General features: G+C 45.1%; 1 protein-coding gene across 2 annotated transcripts in view; it reads right to left on the bottom strand.

Moving 5' to 3' along the window:
• PRKAR1B (protein kinase cAMP-dependent type I regulatory subunit beta) overlaps positions 1-12782 on the bottom strand; it is a 123490-nt gene that overhangs the window by 108324 nt on the left and 2384 nt on the right. The window lies entirely within an intron of this gene.

Genomic DNA, 12782 nt, shown 5'->3' with positions numbered 1-12782 from the left:
TGTGCAGGGACCAGAAGAGCAGGACCCCTACTCAGAGCCAGAGAGGCCCCCATCTCCATGAACAAGGTGGGCTCTGAGGCAGAGGGAGCAGTGGGAGGTATGCTTGGGGAGGCCGAGGCAGGCAAGGCCCCACAGCCCAGGTGGAGTAGGCTCAGAACAGGTGAGGAATCGCATGCCTTGTCAAGCGCAGATGCTGCAATCAACATGCAAGGTATAAACGGGAAGCAGAGCTGAGGTGCTGGTTCTGCTCAACTGACAATGTTGACGGACCTCAGCTTGGATGCTCTGGCACCTCTATGGGACTGTGCTTCGGTTTTGGCTTTGGACTGTGTTTTCTGACTTTAGATTTGACATACTGAGACTCTTGAGAGTCCCATGGACTGCAAGAAGATCAAAGCTATCCATTCTGAAGGAAATCAGCCCTGAGTGCTCACTGGAAGGGCAGATCGTGAAGCTGAGGCTCCAATACTTTGGCCACCTCATGAGAAGAGAAGACTCCCTGGAAAAGACCCTGAGGTTGGGAAAGATGGAGGGCACTAGGAGAAGGGGACGTCAGAGGACAAGATGGTTGGACAGTGTTCTTGAAGCTACGAACATGAGTCTGACCAAACTGCGGGAGGCACTGCAAGACAGGAGTGCCTGGCGTGCTATGGTCCATGGGGTCACGAAGAGTCAGACACGACTAAACAACAATACACCAGCAGGACATGCTGCTAGGTGGACCGGGGAGTTCAGGACACTCAGGACTTCTCCTCCTCCTCCTCCTCCTCCTCCTCCTCCTCTGTTTTGTTTTCATTTTGTATGTTTTGTTGTAAAGCACCCCAGATCTTTAGATGATGGGTGTATATAAATAATAATAATAATAATAATAATAATAAATGCAACGCCAGCATCCTTTACAGCAGGGATGGGTAGTCTATGTGGTCCTTCAGATGTTGTTCAACTCCAACTCCCATCAGCCTAGCCAACTGTCAGGGATGAAGGGAGCTGTAGTCCCGCAAGGTCTGGAGGAGCACAGGTCTCCTATCTCTGCTTCACGTGATAATAACAACCTCATATCTCTCTATGTTCCTCCCGGCTCTACTTCTTGTCCCACAATATTCTTTCCCTTATAAGAACATGAGCCATTATCAATTCCTGTAAACTTTTCAAGAGAATTACCCTTAGCCTTGGCAATCCAACCCTAAATGAACATAAGGACTCAAATGCTTGGGAAAGAGCTCTATGGGAATTACGTTCTCTTGCAGGCAAAGATGGTGTTCTTGCCTTGTGAGGTCATGGAACTCCTCACAAAGCTAAGGCACCCTTCTGCACATGCTCCTGGTTGGCCATATTGGCCAGGAACAGGATTGGTTGTCTTCATATATTAACTTTCAGCTCATCATCAACACCATCTTTGTAACAAGCCTGGATTACTCTGCTGTGGTTTGTGCAATATATTTGGGGTTTCTAACCAGGGCTGGCATTTATTTCTTAATTTCCCTGGACTATAGCCACATTGCTCTGGTTCAAATGTCTTGTGCTGCATACTTCCAAATATGACAATGCCTGTGCAGGTATCTAATAATAATAATAATAATAATAATATTTCTACCCCGCCCATCTGGCTGGGTTTCTCCAGCCACTCTTCCAACAAAAGATTAAAAATACATTAAAACATCAGTCATTAAAAACTTCCCTAAACAGGGCTGCCTTCAGATGTCTTCTAAATGTCATATAATTATTTATTTCTTTGACATCTGATGGGAGGGCGTTCCACATTGCGGGTGCCACTACCGAGAAGGCCCTCTGCCTGGTTCCCTGTAACTTTGCTTCTCGCAGTGAGGGAACCGCGAGCTCCCACTCGCCCCAGACTGGCGTTTTATTGTGGGTGTATTCTGCAAGATGCCATTAGCACAATCATAGTGCATTCTTGATGGATTCCTTCTGCTTTAGTTTGCTGTATGATGCTTCCCCAGTGCTGCCACATTTGCCCCCATCTGCACAATACTGTGGTGGGTTGTTGTTGTTGTTTTGGCCCCTGCTTAAAACATTGGGCAATACCAGGCATAGGCAAACTCATCCCTCCAGGTGTTTTGAGACTACAATTCCCATTATCCCTGACCGTTGGTCCTGCTAGCTAGGGATGATGGGAGTTGTAGTCCCAAAACATCTGGAGGGCCGAGTTTGCCTATGCCTGGGCAAAACTATCCAGACACGTAGATGTTTACATGTTTTAAACTCTCTTTAGTAGTTGGTTGCTGGTTTTAATATTGTTTTTAGACGAAGATATATATCTTTTTAGACAAATGCTTTTAACTTGTTTTTAGCTGCTTTTGCTGGTAATTTTAATATCTCTTGCAAATCACTTAAAGGTTTTGTTACAATCAAGCAGTGTACAAATTTTGTTGAACAAATGAATAAAACCAGGCCTTGCTTGCCCCCGAAACGATCTGCTCACACATCTTATCAAGGATTCTAGTGAAATCTACTTAGCGAATATTCTTACTCCATTCCTGCTTCCATCCTCACTTTCCTTCACAAGCAGTGACCTTCTCAAAGCCTCCATCCCCGTTTTCTCTCGACTGCTTCGCTGTCGAGCACAAAGGAGGCACATTCGCCATCCTTCAAAGCTCGTTTAGCTGAACAGAGCTGCCGTCATCCTGAAACGCAAGCTTTTCATGCAAAATTCATACCCACATCTCTGCAGACATGGCTTTTATGATGCATTAAGCTGTAACGTCAAGCTAAGCTGCAAACACGGCTACGCTTGCTCTGCAAAACGTCAATATACTAATAAGGGGAGGTGGCAACTATTAGGATTGGGGGGGGGCAAATCTACTCTGGCTGTGCTGAAGATTGAAGCAGTATTGTACAACAACACATCACCCGTCCCCTCTTGAGTTTAGAGGTTGGTGGGTCTGAGTTCAGCTGATGCCAATAACCATAGGTGCCAACTCCCAGATTGAAAAATCCGGGATCGGCGCGGCACGACACCGCAAGTTGCGCTGCAGCCATTTTTGAACGGGGCAGAGCAGCACCGGAAGTCGCTTCTACGCATGCTCTGCCCATTTCCAAAATGGCCGCAGCACCAGAAATCACTTCTGTGCATGGCCAGAGACTCCAGACATGCGCAGAAGGAGCGTCCCCGGGCCGGTAAGAATCCGGGAGATTTACGGGTTTTTTTTAAAAAAAATCCGGGCTGCCAGCGGGAAACGGCTGGAAAAACAGGGGTTCCCCAGGGAATACGGGAGACTTGGCAGCTATGGCCAATAACTCCAACAGGGAAAAAAGTTAGCAAAGAAATGCCTTGGTGGCTGGTGCCTCTTAGAAATGGTAAGGCGGAAGGCAAATGACCAACAGGAGGCGGAGCCAGAACCATTGATAGGCGGAGCTGACTGATTGCAATTAAGAAAACAGGCAGGTAGGTGCTGGCTAGCTGAGGGCAGGCTGAAGTCGGTGGGGTAGTGCCCCCTTTGCCCTACAGTGGAGCAGCCTCCCGTGACTACATGCCAGACACCATGAGCTTCAGAGTCAGAATCCTATGCTGATTCACTGTGCCACCAGCATCCGCTGGATGGGAAAGGGAACTGCTGGGATATCAAACAGGATAAGGTAAAGGTAAAGGGACCCCTGACCTTTAGGTCCAGTCGTGACCTAATGGTGGTTTAACCCACAGCACCACAGCAAACTAAGATACTTGGCACCAAAATCCAGAGTCCTCCTGACTCACCCAGGGACCAATCTGGCTGCATGTCCTGACGACTAAGGTGGCCACTTAGCCATTTCCAAAAACAGAGAGAACAAAACAGGACACCAGTTTGCTTATCAATTGCATGCACTAGTTTATATGTAAAGATGAAGATAATTGGAAAGAATTACTATAATTTAAATACAGGTAGGTAGCCGTGTTGGTCTGAGTCGAAGCAAAATAAAAAAATTCCTTCAGTAGCACCTTAAAGACCAACTAAGTTTATATTTTGGTATGAGCTTTCGTGTGCATGCACACTTCTTCAGATAGACATTCAATACACCCCATCCTAGTAGGGAACCAGGCAGAGGGTCTTCTCGGTAGTGGCACCCGCCCTGTGGAACACCCTCCCATCAGATGTCAAGGAAATAAACAACTATCTGACTTTTAGAAGACATCTGTTTAGGGAAGTTTTTAATGTTTGGTGTTTTATTGTGTTTTTCATATTCTGTTGGGAGCCTCCCAGAGTGGTTGGGGAAACCCAACCAGATGGGTGGGGTATGAATAGTAAAGCATTATGTTGTTGTTCTTGTTGTTGTTGTTGTACGCAGGCTGAGACCCTAACTGCCCGCGGACTGTCTCGCCAGAGTGGTGCATGCTCTAGTTATCTCTCGCTTGGACTACTGCAATGCGCTCTATGTGGGGCTACCTTTGAAGGTGACCCAGAAACTACAACTAACCCAGAATGCGGCAGCTAGACTGGTGACTGGGAGCAGCCGCTGAGACCACATAACACCGGTCCTGAAAGACCTACATTGGCTCCCAGTATGTTTCCGAGCACAATTCAAAGTGTTGGTGCTGACCTTTAAAGCCCTAAACGGCCTCGGACCAGTATACCTGAAGGAGCGTCTCCTCCCCCATCGTTCTGCCCGGACACTGAGGTCCAGCGCCGAGGGCCTTCTGGCGGTTCCCTCGCTAGGAGAAGCCAAGTTACAGGGAACCAGGCAGAGGGCCTTCTCGGTAGTGGCACCCACCCTGTGGAATGCCCTCCCACCAGAGGTCAAAGAGAACAACAACTACCAGACCTTTAGAAGGCATCTCAAGGCAGCCCTTTTTAGCTTTTAATGTTTGATGGTTTTCTGTATTTTGATATTTTGTTGGAGGCCGCCCAGAGTGGCTGGGGGAACCCGGCCAGATGGGCGGGGTATAAATAATAAATTGTTGTTGTTGGTGGTGGTGGTGGTGGGGTATGAATAGTAAAGCATTATGTTGTTGCTGCTGCTGCTGCTGTTGTTGTTGTTGTTGTTATCACTGTGACCAGGTAACCTGTGTACCTGCTATCCAGGTGCTGCTAATTTCAAGGTCCCACACCTGCTCTCCCTTCTTAGGGGAGTTTGACTTTAAGCTGAACTCGGAGTAGACACCCTTCAAATAGAAGGCAGTTGTCCAACATTTTTCAAACAGAAGATAGGACACCCTAGTCATAGCCCAAGAGTCTGGCAATTTCCAGGACGTAAAGCAGTCCCATCATCCCTGACCATTGGCTAAACTGGCTGGGGATGATGGGAGTTGTAGTCCACCAGTGCCTAGGTATCCGAGGTTGAAGAAAACTGGACTAGAGGCTGAGGGTCAGTGGTCTACCACTGAACCAGAGCTCCTGAAGCCCAAGATGCCACAGATCTCTGGGCCAGAGACTCCAATTCCAGGTCCAACAAGTGCTGCAAGTGGGTGTTGCGTTGAAAATGGGCCAAGCAGCCCAAATGAAGCACCAGATGTCCTAGTGCTCAGGAGCACAGAACCTTTTTCAGCCTGAGGGTCACATTCCCTTCTGAGGGGCACATGACAGTCATCAATGGGGACAGATGCAAAAGTGGGAAACGCAACTAACGTAAATTTCATCTCTGTGTGGTAGATTGGTTTCTACATACATTCACACACTCCTCTCTGTCGCCCATCCGGACAAGCAAGATCAAAGTTCAAGGACATTTGCCAGTCAGGAAATAACACTCAAGGAAGGCGTGAAACAGCAACACATGCAACCAATGCTTTTGGGGGGAGGGGTACAAAATGAGGTGCCAGTACTTGTATCTTGATTAACGTGCAAAATGGCTGCCATGGGCAGAAAAAATAGAGAAAGAGAGAGAGAGAGAGAGGTGTCAGTACCTTCATAAAAAACCAGGTAAAAGCAAGAACATAGCAATAAAACACAGAAAAATCCCAGTACTCAATCAGAGAGTGACTGTTAGGCAAGGAAGTCTATGCAAATGGTGGCCAGCGGAATTGGGTCTCAGAAGCCCTTCCCTTCCTTCCCTGAGCACTTATAGAACTGAGCAGGCGGGAAAATGGGGACCTAGCTAGAATTAGTTGGCTTTTCTGTCATTGGCTTTAGCTCCCCCTACTGTTGGCCTCCTTGCCTTCTTCCCTACCAGTATCAATGGGCACCAGCCACTCCTGACTCGAAGTTGTTATGGGGAAGTCCACCTGTTTCTTCCTCTGCTCAGTCAAATTTCTGGCTTTGGGCTGGCCTGTCTCTGTGCATGTTTTAACTCACCTGGATCTAAGACTAGGACTTATTCCACAGAAGATAATATTCAGAGTCCACTGGACTCCAGCAAAATCATATCAGAAGAAAATAACAAGTGTAGATAACTGCTGGAGGTGTGGGAGTAAAAAATGCAAACTTGATTAACTGCCCCATGGTAAGATCATTCTGGTGCGAGGTGAGGATATTTATAGTAAGAGGACCGTAATAAAAAGAAATTGTTATCTAGGGGAACTGAATTTAATTCTAAATTATATTCCGGAAACGAGGGGGATTTCAAGGGGCCAAAAATAAATAAATGGATGTACCGTGCTATATTAGAAGCAAAAAAACTTGTTTTGATGAATTGGAAGAACCGCAAAAAGATTCCATTGAACACATGGATTGATAATATGGACAGATGAGCTACATACGAACAAAGTGCATGTCGACGCAAAATAAGAATGGATAAATATGAAGAAATCGGGAACATATATTTAAGCGATAAGGCAGATAGTGGTGGGAAGGAGAGAGAGATGGGAAAATATTGTTAAAGGGGAGGGGTCATAGGTATATATCAGCCTGCTTAAATCTGAAATGTCAAAGTGTGTTGTTGTGGTGGTGGTGGTTTCTGTTGTATGTGGGTTTTTTGCAGTTGTTGTTTGTATTGAAGAAATGATTAAATAAATAGAATTTTTTTTAAAAAAAAACCCTCAGCTGGCAGCCCACAGGTATCTGAGAGGCCGGCCTGCCTACCCTCAACTTCAGATTACAGGTAGGTAGCCGTGTTGGTCTGGGTCGAAGTAAAATAAAAAAATTCCTTCAGTAGCACCTTAAAGACCAACTAAGTTTGTAGTAAGACAGCTACTTTGAGATCTTGTATAGAATGTCCTGGGAGATTGAAGTGTTCTCCTACTGGTTTTTCTGTCTTCTGGTTCCTGATGTCAGATTTATGTCCATTTATCCTTTGGCGTAGGATTTGGCCTGTTTGTCCAATATAGAGAGCTGAAGGGCACTGTTGGCATTTGATGGCATACACAATGTTAGAAGATGAGCAATTAAATAGTCCTGAGATGGTATGTTGGATGTTGTTGGGGCCAGTAATGATGTTGTCCGGGTGTATGTGGCAGCAAAGTTGGCATCTGGGTTTATTGCAGGCTCTGGTACTCATACCAAAATAAAAACTTAGTTGGTCTTTAAGGTGCTACTGAAGAAATTTTCTCAACTTCAGAGTTTGACAAGGCAAGCTCAAGACCTAGTTCCCCCATCACATTGTGGCCACATCCACACCATAATCCTGAAACAGTCATGCCATTTTAAGGGCCATGGCTTCCCCCCCAAAAATTCTGGGAACTGTGGTTTGTTAAAGGTGCTGAGAATTGCTATCAGCACTTCCTACAAATCTTTGGGAGGGGAGCCATGGCTCTTAAAGTTGTAGAAGAGTGTTTTCAATGTATGGCCTGAATTTGTGTAAAACCTACACATTGGACCCACAATGGGCCTCTTTTTATAAGCTGGATTTTGGAAGAGAACTGCGGTGGGCTCTCTTGTGACCTCCACCATACCGTCACACTTTTAGAAAATACTAATAACTGAGGAGAAAAGGAAATAACATATTTTAAAAGTACGTATCCATAATTTAGCCAAGCTTGCATTGTTCCTTGTTGACAAGAAGCCAAGCCTTAAGACACAAAGCTTCTTTCTTATGTACTGAAGATGAAACTCTGCCTTTGGCACATTTCAAAACAGCGGAACAGTAGATTATTATTATTATTATTATTATTATTATTATTATTATTATTATTATGCGTTATATACAAAACACTCGCCCATTGGCATTGCATATGAGGGGGGAAGGTGAGCTACACAAGCAAGAGGCAGACCAAATGATGATGTTTCAGATCCTGCGTTCAAAACCCTGCACTTCTTTTAGAGTCTTTGCTCAACCATCTTGAGTGTCTCTGCACAACCACACTTCCTGGTCGGAGACAAAGTGCCTTAGCATCTTTACCCATCAGCCAGGCCCTGTGGGGGGGGGGCAGCTCCTTCTGTTCTCCCCACACCCCAGCAAAAAGCCTGGACTGAATCATCAATGGCCAGGAGCCAGAGGAGAATGCCACACACAGAGGGATGGGGGAGAACAGTGGCTCAGTGCACATTTAAAGGCAAAACAACTTCATTTGCACTTTCTGAAACAATACAAGAAGTGAAAAACCGCCATCCTTCAAAATTCAGCTTCTCCAAATGTTGTGGTACAGTGCTCCAAACAAGCAATGTTGTTGTTTTTATATATATATAAAATACATATACTATATTGGAGAAAATGTGCATAAAATTGTAATAATAATAATTTATTATTTGTACCCCACCCATCCAGCTGGGTTTCCCCAGCCACTCTGGGTGGCTTCCAACAAAGATTTAAATACATTAAAATTGTTATAGAACATGTATCTCTCCCACAAGACACGGGATCACAGAACTGCAAAGTTGGAAGGGACCCTGAGGGTCATCTAGTCCAACCCCTGCAATGCGGGATTTTTGTGCCCAACATAGGGCTCAAACCTACTAGTGTGAGATTAAGAGTCTCATGGGCTACTGACTGAGCTCTCTCTCACACACTGAATCTATTGTTGAAAAATAACATACAAAAATGCATTATGTTATGGCAAGTTGCCTGCCAGAATATGTACATTAGTTGAAACCGCATACAAAAATATGTTTATTAAGAATAATTTTGCACTCAAACGTTGACAGATTTTAATTAGGATTTTTTTTAAAGAAAAATGCAAATTGCTGCAGAAATGTGGAGAACTAAATTTCAGACTAGAAACTGAGAGCTGAAACTGATATAGCTGTTCATTTCTACATACAATATAGACATACCAATTTTAATTGTAATTCTTCTTGGAAATCAACTTCAGTTGAAAAGCACAGCATAAATTGAATAAAACGGCAAACAATGATCTCATCTAGGTCAGTAATATAAGTCAAACTGCACATCTCGGGATCTGTTGTCCCGTGTTCTTTTGCATATATGACAGGGGCAGGAGTTCAGCGTTACAGCACCATCGATAGCCTTGCCCTCTGCGAATTTGTCTAATCCAGGGGCGGCCAACTCCCAAGAGACTGCGATCTACTCACAGAGTTAAAAACTGGCAGGTCAAAAGTTGCTGAGCTTTTTTTAGGGAGGAGGAAGGCCCATTTGGGGGGGGTGGTTTCTGGCCTAATTTGTTGAGTTTTTTCAAGGAGGAGGTAAAATTTTGAGCTTTTCTTAGGGGAGCCACAGTTGTTCAGCTTCTTTAAAGGTAAAGGTCAAGGGACCCCTGACCATTAGGTCCAGTCGTGTCCGACTCTGGGATTGCGCGCTCATCTCGCATTATTGGCCGAGGGAGCTGGCGTATAGCTTCCAGGTCATGTGGCCAGCATGACAAAGCCGCTTCTGGCAAACCAGAGCAGCACATGGAAACGCCGTTTACCTTCCCGCTGTAGCGGTTCCTATTTATCTACTTGCATTTTGATGTGCTTTCGAACTGCTAGGTTGGCAGGAGCTGGGACCAAGCAACGGGAGCTCACCCCGTCACAGGGATTCGAACCACCGACCTTCTGATCAGCAAGCCCTAGGCTCAGTGGTTTAACCACAGCGCCACCTGGGTCCCCATTGTTCAGCTTCTTTGGGGGGAGCCAATGATCTACCAGTGATCTACTGCAGATGTCTAGTGATCTACCAGTAGATCATGATCTACCTGTTGGACATGCCTGGTCTAATCCATTCCAAAGACCTTGCGGTTAAAGCGTCACAGAGGTATCCAAGGAAGATTCAAATTCAGGTGTTAAAAGGGCCTGCACAAAATCTCACCTCTCCTTCTGCATCTTTCCTTATTGGATCACTGACACATCTCAAGCAACCACTCCCTCCCTCCTTTAGTTAATGCTTTAGTTAACTCTGCTCAACAGGAACACAAGAGATTATCCTTCTGATTTTCTCTTCTTTCACTCCCTAGCAATGATCACCTCCAAGCCAAGCAAGTATCTCAGGAGGTTTCCTGTGCACTTGGTCTGCCTCAGGCTGCCCCACAGTCCTTTCTCTATGGCATGGGTAGGCAAACCAAGGCCCGAGGGCTGTATCCGGCCCAATCACCTTCTAAATCCGGTCCAGGAATCAGCATGTTTTTACATGATTAGAATGTGTGCTTTTATTTAAAATGCATATCTGGGTTATTTGTGGGGCATAGGAATTCGTTCATTCCCCCCCCCCAAAAATATAGTCCGCCCCCCCACAATGTCTGAGGGACAGTGAACTGGCCCCCTGCTGAAAAAGTTTGCTGACCCCTGCTCTATGAGTTGGGCTTCTTTTATCCATCCCTCTGTCACCCAAGCGTACGTGAGGTGATTTTAACTCATTTTCGTCCTCACCAGAACAACTTACAGTAGGTCCCAAATATCTGAAAAACCACTTTCATCCCCACAGGCCCTCTTGGGTGTTAAGATGGGCAAAGAAGACTCATTTGGTATGGTTCTCATTAATTAATATTAATAATAATATCCCAGCTTTCCCCCCAAGGCGATCAATGTGGCATAAATGGTTCTTCCCCCTCCTTAATCACTACAGCAACCCTGTGAGGTAGGTTAGGCTGAGAGGCAATGACTGGCCTGAGGTCACCCATGGCTGAATGGGGATTTGAACCCTCTTGTCCAGGCACCCCCAAACTTCGGCCCTCCAGATGTTTTAGACTACAATTCCTATCTTCCCCAACCACTGGTCCTCTTAGCTAGGGATCATGGGAGTTGTAGACCAAAACATCTGCCCCCCCCCCAAAAAAAACACAAAGCTTGCCCCTCCCCCAATTAAATCCTGGCTATGGCCATGCTCAGAAGTGTGGGGAAAGCTGGTCTGGGAGTGGGCATTACCTGTGGCAGACCCTAAATGGTGGCACTCCCTCCCCAAATAGGCTCATTTACCACCTGCATCTCACTTTTGCCGTATGCCGCAAAGACACCTCTTTACCTTGGTCTCTGATGGGTATTTTGCTTTGTTGGACCCTCCTCATTTGCTGGATGTATGCTGTTCAGTTTTTGAATGTTTTTTCTTGGCTTTTTAAAAAAATAATAATACCTGTAACCGTTTTATCTGTGTAACTGTATGTTATACTGTTGCAACACACGCTGGGAGCTTACGGTGAAGGGCAGGCAAGAAATCTTACAAATAAACAATGAATAAACATCTCGACCCTTCCTACTTATGCCAGCCTTGCAAGTTGAACGCTGTTGTTTGCTGAAAGTGTTAGGCTAGCTAGATGCTAAGTTTGCGTTTTTATTTTATCTTGTACTCTGCTTATCTCTGTCCCCCCTTCTTTAATCACTGCTCTTTACCGAAATAAACTCTTTATCATTTCAAATGCTGGAGGTTGGCTGGTTGCTTTTAGACTGCTGCAGTTTTATCTCCCCCACACGAGGCTCCTCCGCATCATGTCCCAAGGTCTGGACAAACACCAGAGAGGACAGTCCTATTCTTGCATCCAACAGAGAGTCTGCTGACATTTCCCAGTTTCTAGGACAAGAGCCTGAAAGTTGTGGGTATCCCTGATCCCCACTAACTTAGAGGCTTATAATATCATAATGTGGTGACTGTACTACCTAAAGTTTAGAACCATCTATGAAGGGTGTTTTACCCCATTGCACGGTAAATGTATGCACAGGGCTCAGTGATTGCCTCACTTGTGGAAGTCCTTGGCATCGGGCACAGCAAGGAACATAACTCTGCATGAAATTTGCATATTCTGATTTATAGGTAAAGATTCCTCTGGGAAATTTGGGTGGTGGGTGGCTGAGGTTTCAGCACTGCACTCTATAATGCGGCCAGGCGTCCTGTAAGCAAATATTTCACTTTGTTTTTCGTTTATAAAAAGTAGGAAGGGGCAGGAGTTAGGGATAGGTGAATCTGTCCGTTTTGGTTTCTCTCTGTTTCTCATTTCCCAATGCTTCAGTTCTCCAGATCTCCACGTCGGTTTGGGAATTCCTTTTTCTCTCTCATGGAAATTCATCAGCGCTGTTGTGAAATTTCTCCTAATGCACACCTTTTGGTGCACAACCAAATATGTTTTTGCAAGCAATTTCAACAAAATACAGTGGTGCCTCGCAAGATGAAATGAATTCGTTCCACGAGTTGTTTTGTATTGTGAAAATTTCATCTTGCGGTTTTCCAATGTCAGCAAAGCAAAGCAAAAAAAAATCGTCTTGCGAAGCACGGCCGTAGAAAACTTCGTCTTTCAAGTCAACAAAAAGATCACAAAACGCTTTTGTCTTGCGAGTTTTTCATTGCGCGAGGCATTTGTCTTGCGAGGTACCACTATAATGCATTCTGCATGTTACTTTCACAAATATATGCCTTTCTATGCACACTTTACCCCCACCATATGCATTCTTGTGCACATTACTTGGCCAGAAAACTGCACTGAAAAATTTGGAGAAATGCAAATTTCAAAGGATGGCTTTGTTCATATATTGATTTAGAAAGTGTAGAATAGATAGATTCACCTTAAAATGAATAAAAATTTCTCCCCCAACCCCAAACAGGATGTATAGAGGTTGCCA

This window comes from Zootoca vivipara, chromosome 13, assembly GCF_965207765.1.
Source record: "Zootoca vivipara chromosome 13, rZooViv2.hap1.1, whole genome shotgun sequence".
NCBI lineage: Eukaryota > Metazoa > Chordata > Lepidosauria > Squamata > Lacertidae > Zootoca > Zootoca vivipara.
Note: the sequence above shows the minus strand (reverse complement) of the source record. Positions and strands in the feature narration are given on the sequence as shown.